The following is a 21498-nucleotide window of genomic DNA, read 5'->3' as shown; positions in this document are numbered from 1 at the left end:
GATAGAGGGAGGGAGAGAGAGAGAGAGGGAGAGAGAGCGAGAGATAGAGGGAGAGAGAGAGAGAGAGAGAGAGAGAGAGAGAGAGAGAGAGAGAGAGAGAGAGAGAGAGAGAGAGAGAGAGCTAGACAGAGAGAGCGAGAGATAGATAGAGAGAGAGAGAGAGAGAGAGAGAGAGAGAGAGAGAGAGAGAGAGAGAGAGAGAGAGAGAGCTAGACAGAGAGAGCGAGAGAGAGAGAGAGCTAGACAGAGAGCGAGAGAGAGATAGAGGAAGAGAGATAGAGAGCGAGAGAGAGCCACACAGAGGGCGATAGAGAGAAAGAGAGAGATAGAGAGAACTTCTCTTAATTTTTAAAACAAGTCTTCATTTAACAAAAATTATCAAAAAACGACTTGAGACACACACACACACACACACACACACACACACACACACACACACACACACACACACAGACCGACAGACAGAGTGAGGCTGTTCTTCTGTCTGCTGTGGTTATGTGCACTCGGCTTCCCTGCAGTCCTGCAGCCTCGGGATTCAGCAGAGAGCATAGTCCCATTCATCGGCTGAAGAGAAATCGCTTTCTTTTACTTTTCACACTCGGGGTTCTCTGGCGAGGTGGGGGGGGGGTTCCTCTGGCGAGGTGGGGGGATCACAGGGTGGCTCATCTAGCAGTGGGTTGGGTTTGCAGCATCTTCTAGCGCTGCTGCTCTCTGCTGTCATCCGCGGACTCGAAAAAACAAAAACAAAAAAAACCTGTCAGCTCCAAAACCTGAAGCAGAGCTGCGCAGCAACTGGAATGGAACTGATTAATGATTAATTAGGAGTAATTAAGAGAACTATAAGTCTTATTGTCTCAGAGTGAACGAAGTGCCAGGTGGACAATGTTGAGGCCAAAAGAAAAAAGAAAAAAAAGAAGACATCTGAAAGAAAAACAAAACATGATTCATAAACGTACATAGCTGTAGCTGAGGGGGTGGGGGGCATTCAGAGGGGTCGGCCAACCCGCCTCAAGGAAAACCAACGGTCGCTAAAAAAAGTCCGACTAAACTGTATCCCATGAAGCCCAGCACCGGATCTGACGCTCACGTGCCCATTGTAGGCACTGTCGTTGGTGGACGGGGGGGGGGGTCATCATGGGCTCTCTGGCCGGTCTGCAGCTACACAGCCCCCACACACAAGATGTGGTTCATCAGACCAGGTCACCTTCTTCCACTCCTCCATTGTCCAGTTCTGATGCTCACATGCCCATTGTAGGCTCTGTCGGTGGTGGACAGGGGGGGGGGTCATCATGGGCTCTCTGGCCGGTCTGCAGCTACACTGCCCCCATACGCAGTAAGCTGCAATGCAGCTTGTGTATTCGGACACCTGTCTGTCATAGGCAGCATTAACTTTTTCAGCAGTTTGAGCCACAGTAGCTCTTCGATGGGACCAAACGTGCAGGCCTTCGCTCCCCACGCACATCAGTGAGCCTCGGGCGCCCATGACCCTGTCGCCGGGTCACCGGTTGTCCTTCCTTGGACCACTTTTAGTAGGTTCTGACCACAGAATACATGAAACACCCCACAAGACCTGATGTGCTCTGACCCAGTCATCCAGCCATCACGATTTGGCCCTTGTCAAAGTCGCCCAGATCCTCATGCTTAAGTCAAGTAAAGTCAGTTTTATTTGTATAAGCCAATATCACACATTACAAATTTGCCTTAGGTGGCTTCCTCCCCTTAGACCCTCACCTCGGATAAGGAACAACTCCCACAAAAAAAAAAACGGAGAAAAAAACAGGAAGAAACCTCAGGGAGAGCAACAGAGGAGGGATCTCCCCCAAGATGCTGTGTTTACACAATTTACAGAACACAAGACTGAAAGAGGACAACAGAATTATAATGGAATTATAATATGAAGAATATGATGAGGAGGATGCCAAGCAGTGTCCAGACGCCACCGGAACAGCCCAGGACCCCAGCCATGCGACCACCATCACTATGTAGACCAAAAAAACAAAAAAACAAAATACAAAATAAAAAATTAGTCACATGTCTGAGTGAGAGAAGGCTATACATTTTTTTTACTACTTTATTAATCCCCATGGCAGCCTCCGTGCAGCACCCGGGGACCAACTCCAGTTCGCCTTGTCATGCCTCGGTCAGGGGCACAGACAGGAGTATTAACCCTAACATGCATCTGTTTGATGGTGGGCAAACCGGAGCACCCGGAGGAAACCCACCGCAGACACGGGGAGAACATGCAAACTCCACACAGAGGACGACCCCCCCAAGGTTGGACAACCCCGGGGTTCGAACCCAAGACCTTCTTGCTGTGAGGTGACAGCGCTAACCACTAGGCCACCATGCAGCCCAAGGATACTGAAACACTGAAACATCCATCCATCCATTATCCAAACCGCTCATCCTGCTCTCAGGGTCGCGGAGATGCTGGAGGCTATCCCAGCAGCCATTGGGCGGCAGGCGGGGAGACCCACTGGACAGGCCGCCAGGCCATCACATGGAGCCGACACACACACACACTCATTCATACCTAGGAGCAATTTAGTACGGCTGATTCACCTGACCTACATGTCTTTGGATTGTGGGAGGAAACCAGAGCACCCGGAGGAAACCCACGCAGACACGGGGAGAACATGCAAACTCCACACAGAGGATGACCCCCAAGGTTGGACTACCCCGGGGTTCGAACCCAGGACCTTCCTGCTGTGAGGCGACAGCTCTAACCACTGCACCACCGTGCCGCCCCAGGATACTGAAACATTGAAATAGGATAACTAGAATTACGTGCTTACCCATTCTTCCTGCTTCCAGCACACCACCTTCAAGAACTGACTGTTCACTTGCTGCCAAATAAATCCCGCCCATTGACAGCTACCATCGTCACAAGATAATCAATATCCACTTACCTGTCAGTGGTTTTAACCTTTTGGCTGGTGGGAGGATATACAGGGATTAAATTGGGCCGGGGTTGTCCGGGACCCAGTACCACCACATAGCATCTCAATATCATCAGGTGGAGATGAGCACCGGCGGGGGTGGGGGGTCTTTCACGAACAATTAATTTATTGATAAATTCTTCTTTCTGCCTTTATTGCTGGCCATTCAAATAAATAACAAGTCATGTCTTGACGCATGCTCAATAATCCAGGTAAGAAAATCAAAGAAGGCTGAATCAGTTCATCAGGATACAATGTTTATTGACGGATCCGTTTCATCACTCATTACCTGCAGTCAGCTGAGACTGAAGAGGTCACTTAGATGAAACGGCTCTGTGGATAAACGCTGCATCCAGATGAGCTCATTCAACTTCCTTGAAATAACAATTCGCAACTCTGAACAGGGGGAGCCCAGATAGCAAACTTGCTGTGGCCCGGACCCCGTCCCACACCCGACACGTCATCCGGCCCACATACCGCGTGGGATGATGGCACTTGGGTGGCCCGCTCCTGTTTGCCAGATCTGGGCCAGAACCAAGCCATAGCAATGCAGCATGTGCCACATATTTGCCAAAGGTGGCCCATATTTGTTTAGTGATATTTGGGCCATAGTCACCATTTACCACACGGGCCACTTCAGGGTCACATCCAGATTACATGTTGCCGAGAGCACTGCATCTTTGCCAAAAAAAGGCCCACATTTGACTTGGCATATTTGGGCCATATTTGCAATTATACATGTGGGCCAGGCTCACATCCATTTTGTCAGGGCCAGAAGAAGGCCATCCGTGCTGCATCATTGCCTGAAGTGGCCCACATCCGGATGCTATCTGGGAGACGTCGAGTTCATGGGATGTTTCTGTGGGGGCGGAAATGGGGTCGGAGTCAGAGACAGAGAGCAACTCTGGAAATGAAAACGAGGAGACGAAAGGGTTTGAAAATAAGAACAGGAAGAAGAATACATCAAGCTATTCTAGTCAGTCATTGGGAACAGAGGAGACGTATCTTGTTGGGCTGATAGCTGTAACAAAGAAGAAAGGATTTTCAAGGACCCACACGATGACCGATGGTTATCATTGATTGTATCTCAAAGCATGAGAGGGCTAGAGCCCCTAAGATCAACACATTTAGAAGGTATCTCTGTGTGACTTGCTTCCCGCTCGGATTAAAAGCAAAGCAGAAGGGAGTGATACGTGATGTACCACTGCCAGTACAGGCTGAGTCATTTCGGGATGTTGCAGGTGTGTTTCAGGCAAGAAGAATCATGAGATTCCGAGAAGGGGAGAAGGAGGACGCTAAGTCTTTGTGTTTGACTTTTGAAGGGGAATTGCCGGAAAGAGTGTACCTTGATTATGTGAGTTACAGGGTGAGGCCATATGACAGGGTGAGGCCATATGACAGAGCTGCTCTCAGATGTATTTGCTGTCAAGAATATGGACATGTTGCAGCAGTATGTAATGGAGGCAGAAGATGTGGGAGATGGCGTCCGGGTTGCCTACCAACACGGGGATCGCCAGTTCGAATCCCCGTGTTGCCTCCGGCTTGGTCGAGCATCCCTACAGACACAATTGGCCGTTTCTGCGGGTGGGAAGCCGGATGTGGGTGTGTGTCCTGATCGCTGCACTAGCGCCTCCTCTGGTCGGTCGTTCACGGATGAATAAACTCGCTAGCCCTTGGCTAACGGGTCAGACCCTTTACCTGTCTGGTTACGTAGTCGCCCATGGTGCGGGAGACCCGAGTTCGCGTCTTGGCTGCGGCGGTTCCCGACTGCTCCCGAATTCATTACATTGGTGTCAGAAGAGAGATGGTGAAGCCGCGAGGCCATCAGAGGCGCGAGGGAGGTGATATGCTGACGATATGCTGACGATATGCTGACGATATGCTGACGATATGCTGACGATATGCTGACGATATGCTGACGATATGCTGAGGGCCTTCAGTAACGAACTGCCCCATACGCGCACACACAAATTTCTCATATTGGTGCCAACCCATACAAAATACATTAGCATGCACTATATGCACTACTGGATCAACACCAATAAGACAGGTGATTTTATTTTCTATTTTTTTTAATTGTTTTTAATTTAAGTTTTTATTGAGTTTCTTTAGGGAAGATAAATGCAAATGAGAAAACACAAAAGACCAACAAAAAAAAACATAAACAAGAATTAAAACAGTAATGACTTAACAAAAGCACAGAATCATCTGCAGCATTTGCGACATTAATGACTGTACAGTCCGTCAGCACATCATCAGTCCTTGACGCAGTCAGCAAGTGAGCCATTCTACAGCTAAAACCTGCAAACCAAAGACGCGTCCCTATATGAATAATCTTGGTACAAACATCCAGAATGACTTTCATATTTTGGCGTTTTGCTTTGAGACAACAGTGCATCCACACAGATTCCACGACACACCTTCATCAGGCTGGCCTGACAGATTACATGTGAATATTCTTTACCACGTTCATTCAGGAAAGCATCTTTCGTAACGTCTTTGCTCTTTATGCTGGTGCTTTTTTTGTATTTATATATTTTTTTTAGCCACGTATAGAAAAGAAAGAACAAAAGGAAAACATATGTGCAGGTGGGGAGTGATTTTTTTCTTTACAACATAATCCTTGACAGGTGATTTTCAACAAGCACAACGGTGCAGCTATTGCAGCAGCAGCATCAGATCTTCCTTCATGTCAATCAGCAACCAGATTGCACACGCACGCCACGTGGCACAAGAACAAAAACAACCAGACGAGTGCACATCTCCGCCAGGCGTATCTCCCCTTCTCCAGTGCTCAGTCTTGGCGACAAACAACCCTTTGTTTTTGTGTTTTTTTTTTTTTCGTCTATCGGGAGAAGGGGCCATTATGTGTTTAAGCGTCACAGTTTTCATGATATAATATGAATGTAGTCGAATGACTTTCATTCCCTCTAAAGCAATAAAACAACGGTTCGAAAACAGCTCGTATTTTATTGTAGCTACTGAGCTGACTTCCAGCTGCGACTGGGATTAATCCTACTGTAGAGCCGAAGGAACGGAGAAGACCGTAGGTTCACACTTTAGCCGTGTAGGCAACTTTCTTTAATCAACGGTAAATCAGAGAGACAACAAAACCACAGCTCGACTGAGCGGAGGCGGCAAGAATAATCAGAAAACTGGCTGAACAACCATAACTTAACCCTGCGTTAACCTGCCAGGGCAACCCTGATTTAACCCTTAGTTCCTGGGGTGAATTCTATCCCCAATACGTGTCCACCACATGAGCCCCCCCAGAATTCGCCCTAGTAATCGAAGTCAGGCAGGCGCGGGGGGACGACAGGCCGTCTGCGGCGGCTCCGGGTAACAGGGGCCGGAGTGTCTCTGGGAGGCATTGACGCGGGCCTGTGGAGGTCGGCCTGAGGAGCAGAAGAGGCAGCGCGGGTCTCCACGGGGGGAGGAGGCGGAGCCGGGGGACGACCGCGACGAGGAGGTTGGGCTAACTCCAACGGCTGCGTCAAGTCCAGGTGTGCGGGTTTAACTCGGTCCACTGAAACATGCTTGGCCGTGCCCCCAAAATCCACAACCAGGTGCTTAGTTCCCCGTTCCAGGACGCGGAAGGGGCCGTCATAAGGGGGTTGCAGAGGGGGGCGGTGTGCGTCGTGACGGATGAACACGTAGTCCGCTGACTGCAGACCTGGAGGCACCTGGGACACTGGAGCGCCGTGTTGGGTGGTAGGGACGGGTGTGAAAGCTCTGACCCCGTCCAGAAAGGAGGCTCGTTGGTCCACAGCTGACCAGGGACGCGTTGCGTTGGGCATGAAATCGCCTGGGACTCGCAGCGGCGTGCCGTACACCAGCTCCGCAGAGGAGGCTTGTAGGTCTTCCTTCGGGGCGGTCCGCAGGCCCAGCATGACCCATGGGAGCTTGTCGACCCAGTTGCAGTCCTTGAGAGTAGCCCGAAGCGCAGCCTTCATGGACCGGTGGAAGCGCTCACATAGGCCGTTCGCCTGAGGGTGGTAGGCGGGAGTGCGGTGAAGCTTGACGCCCAGAGCCTCACCCACAGCATTCCATAGCTCTGAGGTAAACTGTGGCCCGCGGTCGGATGAAAGGTCGGAAGGCGTACCGAAACGTGAGACCCACGACCCAATAAAAGCCCGGGCCACATCAGCAGACGTCGTGGATGCCAGGGGAACAGCTTCAGGCCAGCGCGTAGTCCTGTCCACCACAGTGAAGCGGTAGGTGAACCCATGGGAGGGGGGTAGGGGACCAACCAGGTCGACGTGGACATGGTCAAATCATCTCTCTGGCACTGCGAAGCGTTCCAGGGGCGCCTTAATGTGGCGGTGTATCTTAGCCCGCTGACAGGCAACACACGAGTCGGCCCACGCTTTCACGTCTCTCTTAAGTCCCTCCCACACAAACTTAGCAGAGGTCAGGCGCACGGATGGCTTACCCCCTGGATGAGAGAGGCCGAGCACAGCTTCAAACACGGGGCGTCTCCAGCTGTCCGGGACGATGGGCCTGGGCTGTCCTGTGGAGACGTCACACAGGAGGGTGACACCTGTGTCGCTGAAAGGAACGTCCTGCAGGCGGAGCCCCGTGTCGGAGGTCCGGAGACGGAGGATGCTCGGGTCCGTGGCCTGGTCAGCGGCCATCTGTGCATAGTCCAGGCCTAGGTGGACCGCTCCAATCACTGCCCTAGAGAGGCAGTCAGCTACCTGGTTAGACTTACCAGCGACGTGCTGGATGTCGGTAGTGAATTCCGAAATGTAGGAGAGTTGTCGCTGCTGGCGAGCGGACCATAGCTCGGCCGTCTTGGACATGGCAAACGTGAGGGGCTTGTGGTCCACGTACGCAGTAAACTCGCGGCCCTCTAGCAGGAACCAGAAATGCCGGACAACGAGCCAGAGACCGAGGAGTTCCCTGTCAAAAGTACTATACTTGCGCTCTTGGGGTGTAAGCTGGCGACTGAAAAAGGCCAAAGGCTGCCAAGCCCCCCCCCCCACCCACTGCTCGTGAACCGCACCAACAGCATAGTCCGATGGTTATGGAAATAGGCGCTGTAGGTGAAGGATGCGCTAGCAGGGTAGCCTGGGAGAGCGCAGCTTTAGTCTCGGTGAACGCACGGTCCCGCTCTGCTGTCCAGTCGACCGCCTGGTTGGGGGACTTGCCTTTCAGCGCCTCGTACAGTGGCCGGATGATAAAGGCGGCTCGGGGAATGAAGCGGTGGTAGAATGTCACCATCCCGATGAACTCCCTGAGCGCACGAGTTGTTTGGGGGCGCGGAAAGGCCGCCACCGCTTCCACCTTTGAGGGCAGGGGGACCGCCCCGTCCCCAGTGATGCGGTGCCCGAGGAAATCAATGGCCGTCAGCCCGAACCGGCACTTCGCCGGGTTTACGATCAGCCCATGCTGGCTGAGGCGTGTGAAGAGTGCGTGAAGATGGGGCAGGTGTTCTTCCTCGGAGGCGCTGGCGATGAGTATGTCGTCCAAATAGACGAAGATGAAAGGAAGGCCACGGAGCACTGAATCCATCAGCCGCTGAAAGGACTGGGCCGCGTTTTTGAATCCAAATGGCATTCGTAGGAATTCAAATAGGCCGAATGGGGTAGTCACCGCTGTCTTGGGGATGTCCGAGGGGTGCACGGGAACTTGATGATAACCACGGACCAGGTCGACTTTTGAGAAGACGCGTTTGCCAGACAGGTTTGCAGAAAAGTCCTGGATATGCGGGACAGGATAGCGGTCGGGCGTGGTGGCGTCATTTAGTCGGCGGTAGTCGCCGCATGGGCGCCAACCTCCATCAGGCTTAGCGACGATGTGGAGTGGGGACGCCCACGGGCTGTCAGAGCGGCGGATGATCCCCATGCGTTCCAGGTGCTCGAACTCAGACTTGGCAATGGTGAGTTTGGCGGGATCGAGACGCCTGGCTCTGGCGTAGACCGGGGGCCCCTTCGTAGCAATGTGATGCTCCACCCCATGCTTAGCGGTGGGTGCAGAGAAGGTAGGCTGGGTGAGGTCAGGGAACTCAGCGAGGAGGCGGTTGAACTTGTCTGCCTCTGAGAGAGAGTTGGCTAGACCTGCATAGGCCGCTTCCCCCCGCGTACATGCGAAGGAGGAGAAGGTTAAGGCGTCGACCAGACGGCTGTTCTGAATGTCCACTAGCAAACCGTAAGCGCACAAAAAATCAGCTCCGAGGAGGGGAAGCGTTACATTGGCCATGACGAACTTGTAATGTCCGTAGACGCCTTGTCTTACTGACATAAGAATAATTCAAGAACGAGCCGACTTCGTAGGTTCTTAACTGTGTAGCTTTTACTAGCGTTCATCCGACATACAACCTTCCTAACATCCGCGTCTAACTTCCTGTATACGTCACATGCACCGCACGTACACCCGTGAGTAGGTCAAGTTAAACACGTGACAGGACCTTCAAAATAATAACATCTTTCATTCATTACATCTCCCCCTCTAAGATGATTTTCTAACCTGTATATCACCCCCCTTTTCACAAAAAAAATAAAAAATCCCCCACAGTACACAAGTCCATACGCCTCACAAATCCAGCCGGATTGCTGGCTTGCTCACCCTGCCAGAGCGTGTACCATATGGTGTGGAAGTTGGCATTTCTGCTGCTCGGGACTCATCCGTGTTTCCACTCTCCCCTGGAGTGACATGGTCAGGATCCCTGCTGTCAAAGGTGAGTGTTTTGGGTGTGGCCAACAGGTGGCGCCTGTTCCTTCTGTAACGTTCACCTTGAGCTGTCTCCACTATGTAGGATCTGGGAGTGGAGCTCTGACTGTGAACAACTGCTGGCATTGTCCATGTTTTCTGTCCATCAGGTTTGGTGAGTACTGCGTCACCCGAGTTCAGTGGGCGCAGTGTCCGCACGCCGTTCCTGTGGTCGTAGTAGAAAGCCTGCCTCGATTTGGCTGCGGCGTCAGCGGTTTTGATCAGTTCCTCTTTAGGCCAGGCCGGTTTCAGGTTATGCTGCAATGTGGGTAAGGTGGTTCTGATTCTCCTACCCATGAGCAATTCCGCTGGACTGGCTCCAGTGGAAGAAGAGGGTGTAGCTCTGTATGTCAACAGGGCGAGGAGAGGGTCTTCCTGTCTTAATATGCTTTCGGCTATCTGAACAGCCCTCTCTGCCTGTCCATTACTCTGGGGGTAGTGTGGGCTTGAAGTCACATGGATGAAATCATAATCCTCACCGAACCTCCTCATCTCTTCTGAAACTAGCTGTGGCCCATTATCGCTAACTACAATTTCAGGGATACCAAAACGTGCAAATGTAGCCTTCAGCCTAGCTACAACCTGACTGCTAGTAGTTGTTGGTAGATTTAGGATCTCCAAAAACCTGGAATAACAGTCAGACACTATCAAGTAGTTTTGCTTTTTGTACTCACACAGGTCTATGCCAACTTTCTGCCATGGTCTGGATGGGAGCTCACTTGACATTAAAGGCTCTTTTCTCTGTGTGTTCTTGTGTTCTCTGCAGAATTGACATTGCTGTATCTTTGTTGTAATGTGCTCTGTCATTTTGGGCCACCACACTGACTGGCTAGCTCTCTCTCTGCACTTAACTATCCCCTGGTGCCCGTCGTGTATTCTCTCTAAGATCACCTTCCTCATCTCTGTGGGAATGACGATACGACTGCCTCTGATGACTAAACCATCTACCTCAGATACCTCCCCTCTCACCTGATAAAAGTCTCTGACTGTCTCCGGCACTTTATCGACATACTCAGGCCAGCCGTGTCTGATGAAGCCCAACACTGTCTGGAGCTGCAGATCCCCATCCGTGCTCTGTTTTATCTCCTGCATCCTTTGAGATGTGGCAGGCACCTGGCACACGATGGCATCAATGTGCGCTGCAACATCATCATGAGAAGCACCATCTCCGTAGCACTGCTCTGGGCCTCTGGAGAGTGCGTCAGCCACAGCTAACGTTTTGCCTGGTGCGTATTCAGCCACTGCATTGAAACGCATCAGCCTCATTAAAAGTCTCTGGCACCTAACGGGCACATTATCCGAGTCTTTGCTGTTCAGGAGAGGCACTAGTGGTTTATGATCGGTGACAAGTCTGAAATTGTCAAGCCCAAACAAGTACTTCTCGAACCTTTCACATGCCCAGACGCTGGCTAAGCACTCTTTCTCAATCTGTGCGTACCTTGTCTCTGCGTCACTCAGCCGTCGGGAGCAGTAGGCCACGGGCTTCCAGTGTTCCCCGTGCTGCTGGAGCAGAACGCCCCCCAGCCCGTAGCTGCTGGCATCTGCTGACACCACCGTAGCCTTAGTGACGTCATAAAAGGTGAGTACCGGGGCGGTGGCGAGTGCTGCTTTAAGGTCTTGGAATGCTGTGTTCTGTGCAGGTCCCCACAGCCACTCTGTCATCGCTTTAAGCAGTCCATAAAGCGGCTGACCTACCGTGGACAGCTCTGGGACGTATTTTGCCAAATAGTTCACCATCCCGAGGAACCTCTTGAGTTCCGTCACGTTCTGGGGCTGAGCAAAGTTCTCTATTCCGGCCACTTTGTCCGGGTCAGGTCTGATGCCTGCCTCGTCGATGACGTGACCAAGGAAGCGGACTTGTTTCTGTTTGAACTTGCATTTCGCTTGGTTCAGTTTGAGACCTGCTGTTTCAATGACCCCCAGCGCCTCTGCTAGGCGCCGGTCATGGATTTCCTCAGTCTCTCCATGTATAAGGATGTCATCCATGTACACCTCTGTGCCCTCTAGCCTGGTCAGAGTTTCCGCCATCTTTCTCTGGAAAATCTCTGGAGCACTCGTTATACCAAATGGAAGGCGGCAGAAAGCATACCTCCCAAATGGGGTGATGAAAGTGGTGAGCCCCCTGCTGTCTTCATGCGAGGGGATCTGGTAAAACCCACTTGCTGCATCCAACGTTGTGAAGAACTTTGACCCTGCAAGCCTTGGCATTATTTCCTCCATAGTGGGCAGCACGTATTTCTCACGTTTCACCGCTCGATTCAGCCTCCTGAGGTCGGCGCAGCAGCAAACCTCTTTCTTGTTCGGTTTCAGCACCGGCACCATAGCGGCGCACCATTCTGTGGGCTGAGTCACTTTTTCAATAATGCCCTCATTTTCCATGCGCTGCAGTTCTTTCTTAACCAGTGGTACAAGTGGCAGCGGTATCCGTCTGGCTGTATGCACCGCGTATGGCTGGGCATCCTCCACCAGAGCTATTTTCACTGGGTCTGTTTTCAGCAGTCCACTTGAACCGAAAACTCCACTGACCTCATTCATCCGCTTCACTAGACCCATCTCCACTGCCTCTGGACGACTCAGCAGACAGCTGCCTCTCCCCTTGATCACATACACTGGAAAGGAGTATTGTTTCTCCTTGTAGTTGGTTGTGGCTTGAAACTGTCCTATGCAGCTGATGTTTCCACCTGGGCTTATGAAGCATGTGTCAGGAGGTCCCAGTTTTATGTTTGGCTTCAGCTTTTTAAATGTCCCTTGGTTGATAACAGTAGCGTCAGCCCCCGTGTCAATTTTAAAGGTTATTGGTACATCACTTATTGTTAAACTAACAGTCCAATCTTCCTGACTGCTCTCTTTGCCAACTTCTCCCAGAAAATACAGCTGTTTAACCTCTTCAGTGACTTCTCTCACCGCTTTAGAGTGACATACACGCTCCCAATGTCCCTTTTTATGACACTTGTTGCACTTACTGTTCGTTGCAGGACACTTCCGCTCATCGGTCTGCTGCGTCTTGCCGCCCCTCCCGCATTCATCTACTTTGTTGGTTGCAGGACTGCTGCCACCATGACGCTGTCCGCCCTTTTTGTTTTGGCGTTCGTCCCGCCGTCGGACAACATTGACGTTAGCCAGCTGGGCCTCTGGTTGGTTAGCTTGGAGGCTGAGCTGCTTTGTTATTGCCTCCGCCTGGCGCACTTGTTCAATGACTTTCACCAGAGTAAGGTCCGCTGTGAGCTGGAACTGACGGGAGAGCACCTTATCTTTTATGCCCACTACCAGACGATCTCTGATATGTTCATCCCTCTTGTCCCCAAACTCACAGTGTTCAGACAGCTCATACAATGCCCGGATGTACATCTCCGCTGTCTCTCCTGGCTGCTGGCTACGTTGATAGAAGCACGCCCTCTCATGTATGATGTTACGGCGGGGAATAAAGTAGTCGTCGAATCTTTTCAGTACGATATCATAGTCCACTTTATCACCCTCCGCCGCGAAGTCAAACGAGCTGAATATCTTTTCAGCCTCGCTGCCCATTGCATAAATCAGCGAACTCACTTGAATCTCCCCGTCGTCTTTATCCAGCTTTGTCGCGAGCCTGAAGCGCCAAAACCGCTGTTTCCACTCCGGCCATTCAACGGGGCAGTCAAACTGGAATTCACTCGGCGGATTAAACTTCGGCATGACCGCTCGTGTTCAGATACACAGACTCTTCTGACACCATGTAATGTCCGTAGACGCCTTGTCTTACTGACATAAGAATAATTCAAGAACGAGCCGACTTCGTAGGTTCTTAACTGTGTAGCTTTTACTAGCGTTCATCCGACATACAACCTTCCTAACATCCGCGTCTAACTTCCTGTATACGTCACATGCACCGCACGTACACCCGTGAGTAGGTCAAGTTAAACACGTGACAGGACCTTCAAAATAATAACATCTTTCATTCATTACAGAACTCCCACGTGAAACGTTGTCCACCAAAACACAGTTCTACAGACCGCACGCCGTAGGTGTGGATAGGGCTGCCGTCAGCCGTCGCCAACCGGGGGCCCCGCTCCCCGCCCATGATGTCGACGTCAGTAGCAGGGAGCAGCTTCTCTGTGCGCCCGTGTCACAGAGAAATCGCCGACCGGAGATGGTGTCGAGGATGAAGAGTAGCCTGCTCGTATCGCCAACACTCATGGCCACTACTGAGTGTTGGCCCTCTCGTTTCCCGTCGGCCTGTAGTTGCAGGGGGAACGGCACCGTTTAGCTTTCGCACCAAATCGAGCGTGGTACATACAGAGTCCAGAGGGCTTGTAGCGGTCTGACGCTGTGGCGCCACCGTCGGGCCACGCCCGCGATGTCGGCGGGGGGCCAGTGAAGGTAGGAGCCAGCACCCCGGCATGGGAGGAACGTTGCGTAGCGACGAAGAATCGGTCAGCCTCCTTTGCCAGCTCACGGGGATCAGTGATGGTGGAGTTAGCGAGCGCAGTCTGGACGTGGGGCGGCATGTTGCGCAGAAACAGCTCCATAAACAGGAAACATGGCTTTTCTTGACCCAGTAGATTTAACATCCTGCTCATTAGCTCCGATGGTTTGCCATCTCCCAAGCCCTGAATTGCGAAGAGGCGACGTGCTCTCTCCGTTGTTGACAGTTCAAAAGTTTCAAGGAGGAGATGTTTAAGTGCGGCGTATTTACCATCGGCCGGTGGGTTGGTTATGAAACCGCTTATCCTGGAAGCCGTAGCGCCCCCCAGCGCTGCCACTACGTAGTAGCACCTGGTCTCGTCCGCTGTTATGTCTCTGAGCGCGAACTGTGCCTCAGCCTGCGCGAACCATGTAGCCGCGGAAGACTCCCAAAACTCCGGCAGTTTAATTGCAACGGCGTTCGTAGCCATAATGTGTGTGGTTTCAGAAAACTTATCCGAAAACCGACGTCGGGGTCACCAGTGTAGAGCCGAAGGAACGGAGAAGACCGTAGGTTCACACTTTAGCCGTGTAGGCAACTTTCTTTAATCCACGGTAAATCAGCGAGACAAACAAAACCCACAGCTCGACTGAGCGGAGGCGGCAAGAATAATCAGAAAACTGGCTGAACAACCATAACTTAACCCTGCGTTAACCTGCCAGGGCAACCCTGACTTAACCCTTAGTTCCTGGGGTGAATTCTATCCCCAATACGTGTCCACCACACTACTCGTAAAATTGCAAATTCATAGAGGAGTTTTAACATTTAACTTTAACAAAGCTCTGCTATATTTACTACTGAAGTGAATCAATCAGAGATCGGTCACTCTGTTCACAGTGGTCTATATTGAGCCATTGCAGACACCGTAGTTATAGAACTTAATCCTGAGCATGCGCATGGTCAAGTTAGTGTCTGCCGTGTTCGTTAATGTTGCGTTGCTTCCTCGATATCACGGTTAATGAACCAAGTTTGGAGTAATAACAAGTTGTTCTTATTCACACGAACATCCAACAGGTTCTATGGCATCTCCGCCCATTGTTGTCTGTTAAACAAACATGGTGGCGAGGTGAATAACGCAAATTATGTTTGGTTCCTCCAGTTCTGCTGTGCTGATAACAGCAGTGTATAATCTGCCGATTTGCTAAATACGATCGACATCTCGTTTACTTTCAGCACTCACACCCGGATACATAATTGGCCCTGTCGCTGCCCGCTCTAAATCAACAGCGCGCATGCGTGCAGCGACTAAGGGCTGTGTTGATCGAGCGAGCTAGAGAGTGAATGGGGAGAGGGAGCGGCGATGGCGAGAACAAACGGTTTTCCGAAGGTTTTTAATCACCGCAACAACGACAGGTTTTTGATCATACAGTCATGGCTGTGCACAAAACATTTTGGGCTAGGGTCCGCTGTGGTGTAGCGGTCTAAGCATCGGCTTTGTGTCGATGCAGTTGCCCACTGCGGACCAGGTTTCGCGCCCAGGTCTCGTCAGATCATCCGACTATGGCCGGACTCGATGAAGCAGCAATAATTGGCAACGCTGTCTTCGGGAGGGGGGGGGAGTCGGCTTGTGTTCGTCACATAAATGCGTCTTTGTGTGTGTCGGAAAAAGCAGTGGTTCGGCCTGGAGTCGCCTTGTCACGAAAGGTGGGAGGCGTCCCCGTCGAGACTGCCGGCCGGAGAGATGCAGTTGGTGAACGCATGCAGTACGAGGGTGGGTGTTTGAACTAAGATAGGGATCGATTGGCCACTGAATTGTGAGGAAAAAGGGAAAAAGCAGAAATAAATTTATATATATATATTTAAAAAAAACTTTGGGCTGACAGGTCCAGTAGCCCAGGTGCTCCGGTTTCCTCCCACAGTCCAAAGACGCGTAGGTCAGGTGAATCGGCCGTACTAAATTGTAGATGTGTGTGTGTGTGTGTGTGTGTGTGTGTGTGTGTGTGTGTGTGTGTGTGTGTGTCTGTCTGTCGGTTCCTGGGACGGACTGGCGGCCTGTCCAGGGTGTCTCCCCGCCTGCTGCCCAGTGACTGCTGGGATAGGCTCCAGCGTCCCCACGACTCTGAGTAAGGATAAGCGGTTTGGATAATGGATGGATGGAGGTCCAGTAGTTTGCGAGATTAGCCGCGGACAGAAACACACACACGCATAACCCCCTCCAGGCAACCAGCAGAGATAACAAATCTCTTTGTTTGTTTCTACAGTTGTTGTAGTGTTCAGACCAGTCACTCGCGCAACTTCAGCAAATTATTCTGAATACAGTATCGCCACAATATTGTAGCGAATTCGGGGGGCAGTCTGGGAGACCGTCGCCACAGCCGGGACGCGAACTCCCACTCAGCAAGCGTCAACGTTAACCGGTCGACTAAGGGACCCTTTAGTCGAGCGGTTAGCGATGTCTCCCGCGGCGCGGGAGATACGGGTTCGCGTCCCGGCCGCGGCAGTTCCTGTGGTTGCCCCCCCCCAAATTCGCTACAATATTATCAATGCACTGCCTTCAATGCAATGAGAAAAATGTGTACACCGACCTGGAGTTGAAGTTCCACCTCACCCGAGAGACTCGTGGCAGCCCTCTCGCATAATTCCTCCAGTACTTTAGTCCGTTTGGGAGAAGGTGTAAAAAAAATGCAGACAATCCCATCAGATTCGCAAAAAACATGAAGTAGATCGGCAACAAGATCGTCAGTAGCTGTGAGTCCGGCGGCCATTGCGCTTGGATCGCTCACAACACGCCAAAAGCTCAAGCTCAAAGTGATGACACCAGGGCTAGCACCGACACAATGCAGGGACTTGGGGCGTTTTGTCGCTACACATCAACATTTCATATGCTGATGATGCGGTCACTCAAAGTTTTAATCCCCTTTCAGCTTCGGGCTTCAACGAAAGGCTAGCGATACAATCTAGTGCTGGTCCAAGGAGCTGTGATGCGTTTAGATGACATGGGAAATCCCTGCTCAGCCCCAGGAGAGAACAAGTAATTGAATTCAGACACATCTCAGGTACGTTTCAATTTAACCATGAAAAACAAATTATGATTTTGATTTTGACAGAGCCGGCAGAGAAGGCCCTGTCGGCCCTGACAGCCCAACACCGAACATTTTCCACCTGGTAATGAGAGGGAATTGCACAGCTTTCAGCTCATGTTACTCCGTTGAAAATAACTGCTTATTATCCCTGTTGCTTAGGCCTATATTAACTCTGGTAAAGTAAAAACTTACAGTGCTTATAAGGCTACATGTGCTCACCCCCTTATGTTTGTGCTTTACCTCTATGCATGATGTTTACAATGCTTAAATAGTTCATCATGTCACATAATCTATTTTTGGAGCTACGCTGATGTTGTTACTATAGAAACTGTTGATTTGGCTTCGCTGCACAGGCGATGACGTCACTGTCTGTGATAATGTTTTGGTAAGCTGTGATGCACTGTGTTCTGACACTTGTCTATCATAGCCAGCATTAACGTTTTCACCAATGTGAGTTACAGTAGCTCCTCTGTGGGATCGGATCAGACAGACTAGCCTTCGTTCCCCACACGCATCAGTGAGCCATGGGGGCTCATGACTCTGTCGTCGGGTCGCCAGTTTTCCTTCCTTGAACAACTTTTGGTAGGTACTAACCACTACATAGCTGAAACACCCCACCTGACCTGCTGTTTTGGAGATGTTCTGACCCAGTCATCTAGCCATCACAATTTGGCCCTTGTCAATGTCACTCAGAATTTTGGTCTATTGTGCATCTATTATGGAGGTCCTTCACATGAAAAAGTTTGAGAGTGCCTGGTTTCTCCAAATCCCAAGGGTGCTGGATTTTTCTAGTTTCAGTTTATGTCCATTGCTCACTTTGTGCTCCTCTGGGAAGTGGGGCAAAAAGTTTTATGTTATGTTATGTTAGCTCTTTCTACTTGGAACTCTCAGAATTTGTAAATCTGAACCCATGATTTGAAAGTTTTTGTTGTTTGATAAAGGAAATTCTCAATGAATGTGTTACAAATTTCTGCTTTGATTCTGTCACAAATTTTAATAAATAAAAGCAAGTAAGTAAATCGTTATAATAGTATGCACATGACTCTGCTGAAGCTTCCTGCTCCTCTTAACCCCCTCCCTCCTGCCACGTCCCTCTGCTCATCCTCCAATCAGCATCTGCCAGCTGTTCCCACCACCACACTGTCTCCACCCACTGGCACTCCCCCTGCATTATCTGTCAGCCTATCAGTCTGCAACACGTGTTGCTTGTCTGTTCATTACCCCAGTATTATTGCGGTCCGCTGGCCCGTGTTGTTTGCCAGATCGTAATGTGTGCTCCCTTCCTGCTTTGTAGCCTGTCTGATTTTATGTATTGCCTTTTTTCATCAGTAACGTCACTCTTCTGCCTGACTCCTGCCTCTGCTCAGTGATTCTGCGTGTGGGTCGTCTCTTATCTGTGACAGCATATTTATATTATTTTTTCATTGTTAAACACAGGTCATTTCGGAAGGGACATTACATACATTCATTAGCCAAAACATTAAAACCACCTGCCTAATATTGTGTAGGTCCCCCTCGTGCCACCAAGACAGCTCTGACCCATCAAGGTATGGACTCCACAAGACCTCTGAAGGCGTCCTCTGGTATCTGGTACCAAGACGTTAGCAGCAGATCCTTTAAGTCCTGTATGTTGTGAGGTGGGACCTCCATGGATCGGACTTGTTTTTCCAGCACGTCCCACAGATGCTCGATTGGGTTGAGATCTGGAGAATTTGGAGGCCAACGCAACACCTTGAACTCTGTCATGTTCCTCAAACCCTTCCTGAACAATGTTTGCAGTATGGCAGGGCACATCATCCTGCTGAAAGAGGCCACTGCCACCAAGGCACGCTGTTGCCATGAAGGGGTGTACCTGGTCTGCAGAGGGGTGGAGCAACGACTGGGATGGCTCGGAGGCGTGGCGTAATTGGCTGGATACGATTGGAAGAACCCCCCCCCAAAAAAGACGCAGTTGACGAAACAATAATTGAAACTCTCAAAATTAAACTGTCAATAAGCTAGTCATTTACTGTATACTAGTAGTTTAATTAAAAAAACACAATTTATGACCCATTTCTGTGTAAAAGGGCCACGCCGCGTATAAACATAAATAGAAGACTGTCCCATTTTACGTTAGTTGAGCGGATCTCCGCGGCGCATACGTATCACCTCCGCGCCGCTCTCGCACCTGGTTTAGTCAGTTTCACTGTTTATAGAGGACGCGTAGTGTTGCCGCACCGCGGACGCTCTGCATACGTTACGTGTTCAATGGAGCCAAAGTCAGAAAACCTCCACGAATAGAGATGAAATGGGCATCCGGGTAGCATAGCGCTCTATTCCGTTGCCTATCACGGGGATCGCCGGTTCGAATTCCCGTGTTACCCCCGGCTTGTTCGTGCGTCCCTGCAGACACAATTGGCTGTGTCTGCGGGTGGGAAGCCGGGTGTGGGTATGTGTTCTGTTCGCTGCAATAGCGCCTCCTCTGGTCGGTCGGGGCGCCTGTTCGGTTGAGGGGAATAGCGTGATCCTCCCACGCGCGGCGTCCCCCTGGTGAAACTCCTCACTGTCAGGTGAAAAGAGGCGGCTGGCGACTCCACATATATGGGAGGAAGCATGTGTTAGTCTGCAGCCCTCCCCGGATCGGCAGAGGGGGTTGAGCAGCGACCGGGACGGCTCGGAGAGCGCGGTGATTGGCCAGATACAACTGGGGAGAAAAGAGAAAAAATAAAGAGGGGGTTGGGTGGGGACAAATACAGATGAAATGAACGCAGAGTACGGACAGAAGGCTCCGTCCATATCCGTATACATATGTAATGATCTGTGCCCTCTGGCTATGTTAACTTATAACATTAATGAAGCAAGGGCGACTTCTCTCGTGCTGGGTGTTTATTCACCGACCGGATTCCCACTGACGTTGTTACGTACATCACGTGACTTTGTTGTGGCGCTACGGAAAGCCGTAAGGGACATTAGCAAATCAAATATTACTAGCAAATATTACATCTCCCTTTTTCTGAAAAGTGCTGCTTTCTCTGCAGAGATACAGACCACGTTGAGCACGTTTATAAACGAATACAATCTTAATAAGAAAGAATATGAAAATGGAACTCTTATATAACTGGACTGCAACAAAGTAGTGTAAAACATTTCCTTCCCTGTCTAAATGTGACACCGTAATAACATTTCATCTTTTTTTTTTTTTTTTTTTTTTTTTACATTCATAAGTCAAGGATTTGTCTTGGTTTGACCGTGCGACCTGACCTCGTGGTGTAACCAGGCTGTGTGTCTGGTTGTCGCTGATTGTTCGTGTCTGGAGGTTCAGCATGCTCTTGCTGATGGGCTTGTGTGTTGTTGTTAGCGCTGGTAACAGTCTGCTGTGAAGTGTGTGTGTGTGTAGTGTGAGTGTTCACTCTGCTTTGTCGCAGGTGTTGACGGTTGCGTCGGTAGATCTGACCTTCTTTGGTTTGGATGTGGTAGCTCCTGTCTGTGTTCGCTGGTCTTTCCACAGTTGCAGGTCTCCAGGATCCATCCTCCTGCCGGAAGCGGATTGGTGTGCCTGCGGGCAGGTGGGGCAGAGGTTTGGCTGTTCGGTTGTAGTATGCCTGCTGGCGCTGTTGACATACCTCTCTCCTTTTGTGAACATCCTCCTGACTGGCGATCTGTGGCTGCAGGTGTTTTGCTGTTGATGGGAGAATGGACCGCAGCCTCCGACTCATCAGTAGCTGTGCCGGTGATTTCAGGTTGTCCACCGGTGTGTTGCGATACTCCAGTAAGCTCATGTAGGGGTCTTTGTTCTCAGCTTTGGCTTTGTCCAGGATGCGTTTGGCCGTCTGGACAGTCTTCTCGGAGAGGCCGTTGCTCTGTGGGTAGTGGGGGCTTGTGGTGGTGTGTGAGAAACCCCATGTCTGTGAGAAGTTGCGGAACTCACCAGAGCTGTAGCACGGACCGTTGTCGCTGATGATAGTCTCGGGGATTCCGTGTCGAGCCATTGCTGCTTTCAGCTTCATGATGACGGCAGATGAGGTGCAGCTGTAAAGTCTTTCTAGCTCGAAGAATCTGGAGTAGTAGTCCACAGTGACTATGAAGTCCTGTGAGTTCCATGTGAATAGGTCTGTGCCTATCACTTGCCACGGCCGCTCGGGTATGGCGTGTGACATCATTGGTTCCTTTGCATTTGCGCTGCGCCGTTCTTGGCATATGCTGCAGTCTGCTACCGCATCCTCGATCTGTTTCCCCATGCCAGGCCAGAACAGTAAGTCTCTTGCTCGGCATTTGCTTTTTTCCACGCCAAGGTGGCTGGCATGGATGCGCTGTATCATGTCCTTGCGAAGCTTTTGGGGGACAATGATTCTCTCACCTTTGAACAGGATACCGTCCATTTCTGAGATTTCTGCTCTGTGGTTCC

Source organism: Lampris incognitus, chromosome 3, assembly GCF_029633865.1.
Source record: "Lampris incognitus isolate fLamInc1 chromosome 3, fLamInc1.hap2, whole genome shotgun sequence".
Classification (NCBI taxonomy): Eukaryota; Metazoa; Chordata; class Actinopteri; order Lampriformes; family Lampridae; genus Lampris; species Lampris incognitus.
The sequence above is the reverse complement of the archived record's forward strand: the minus strand, read 5'-3'. Positions refer to the sequence as shown.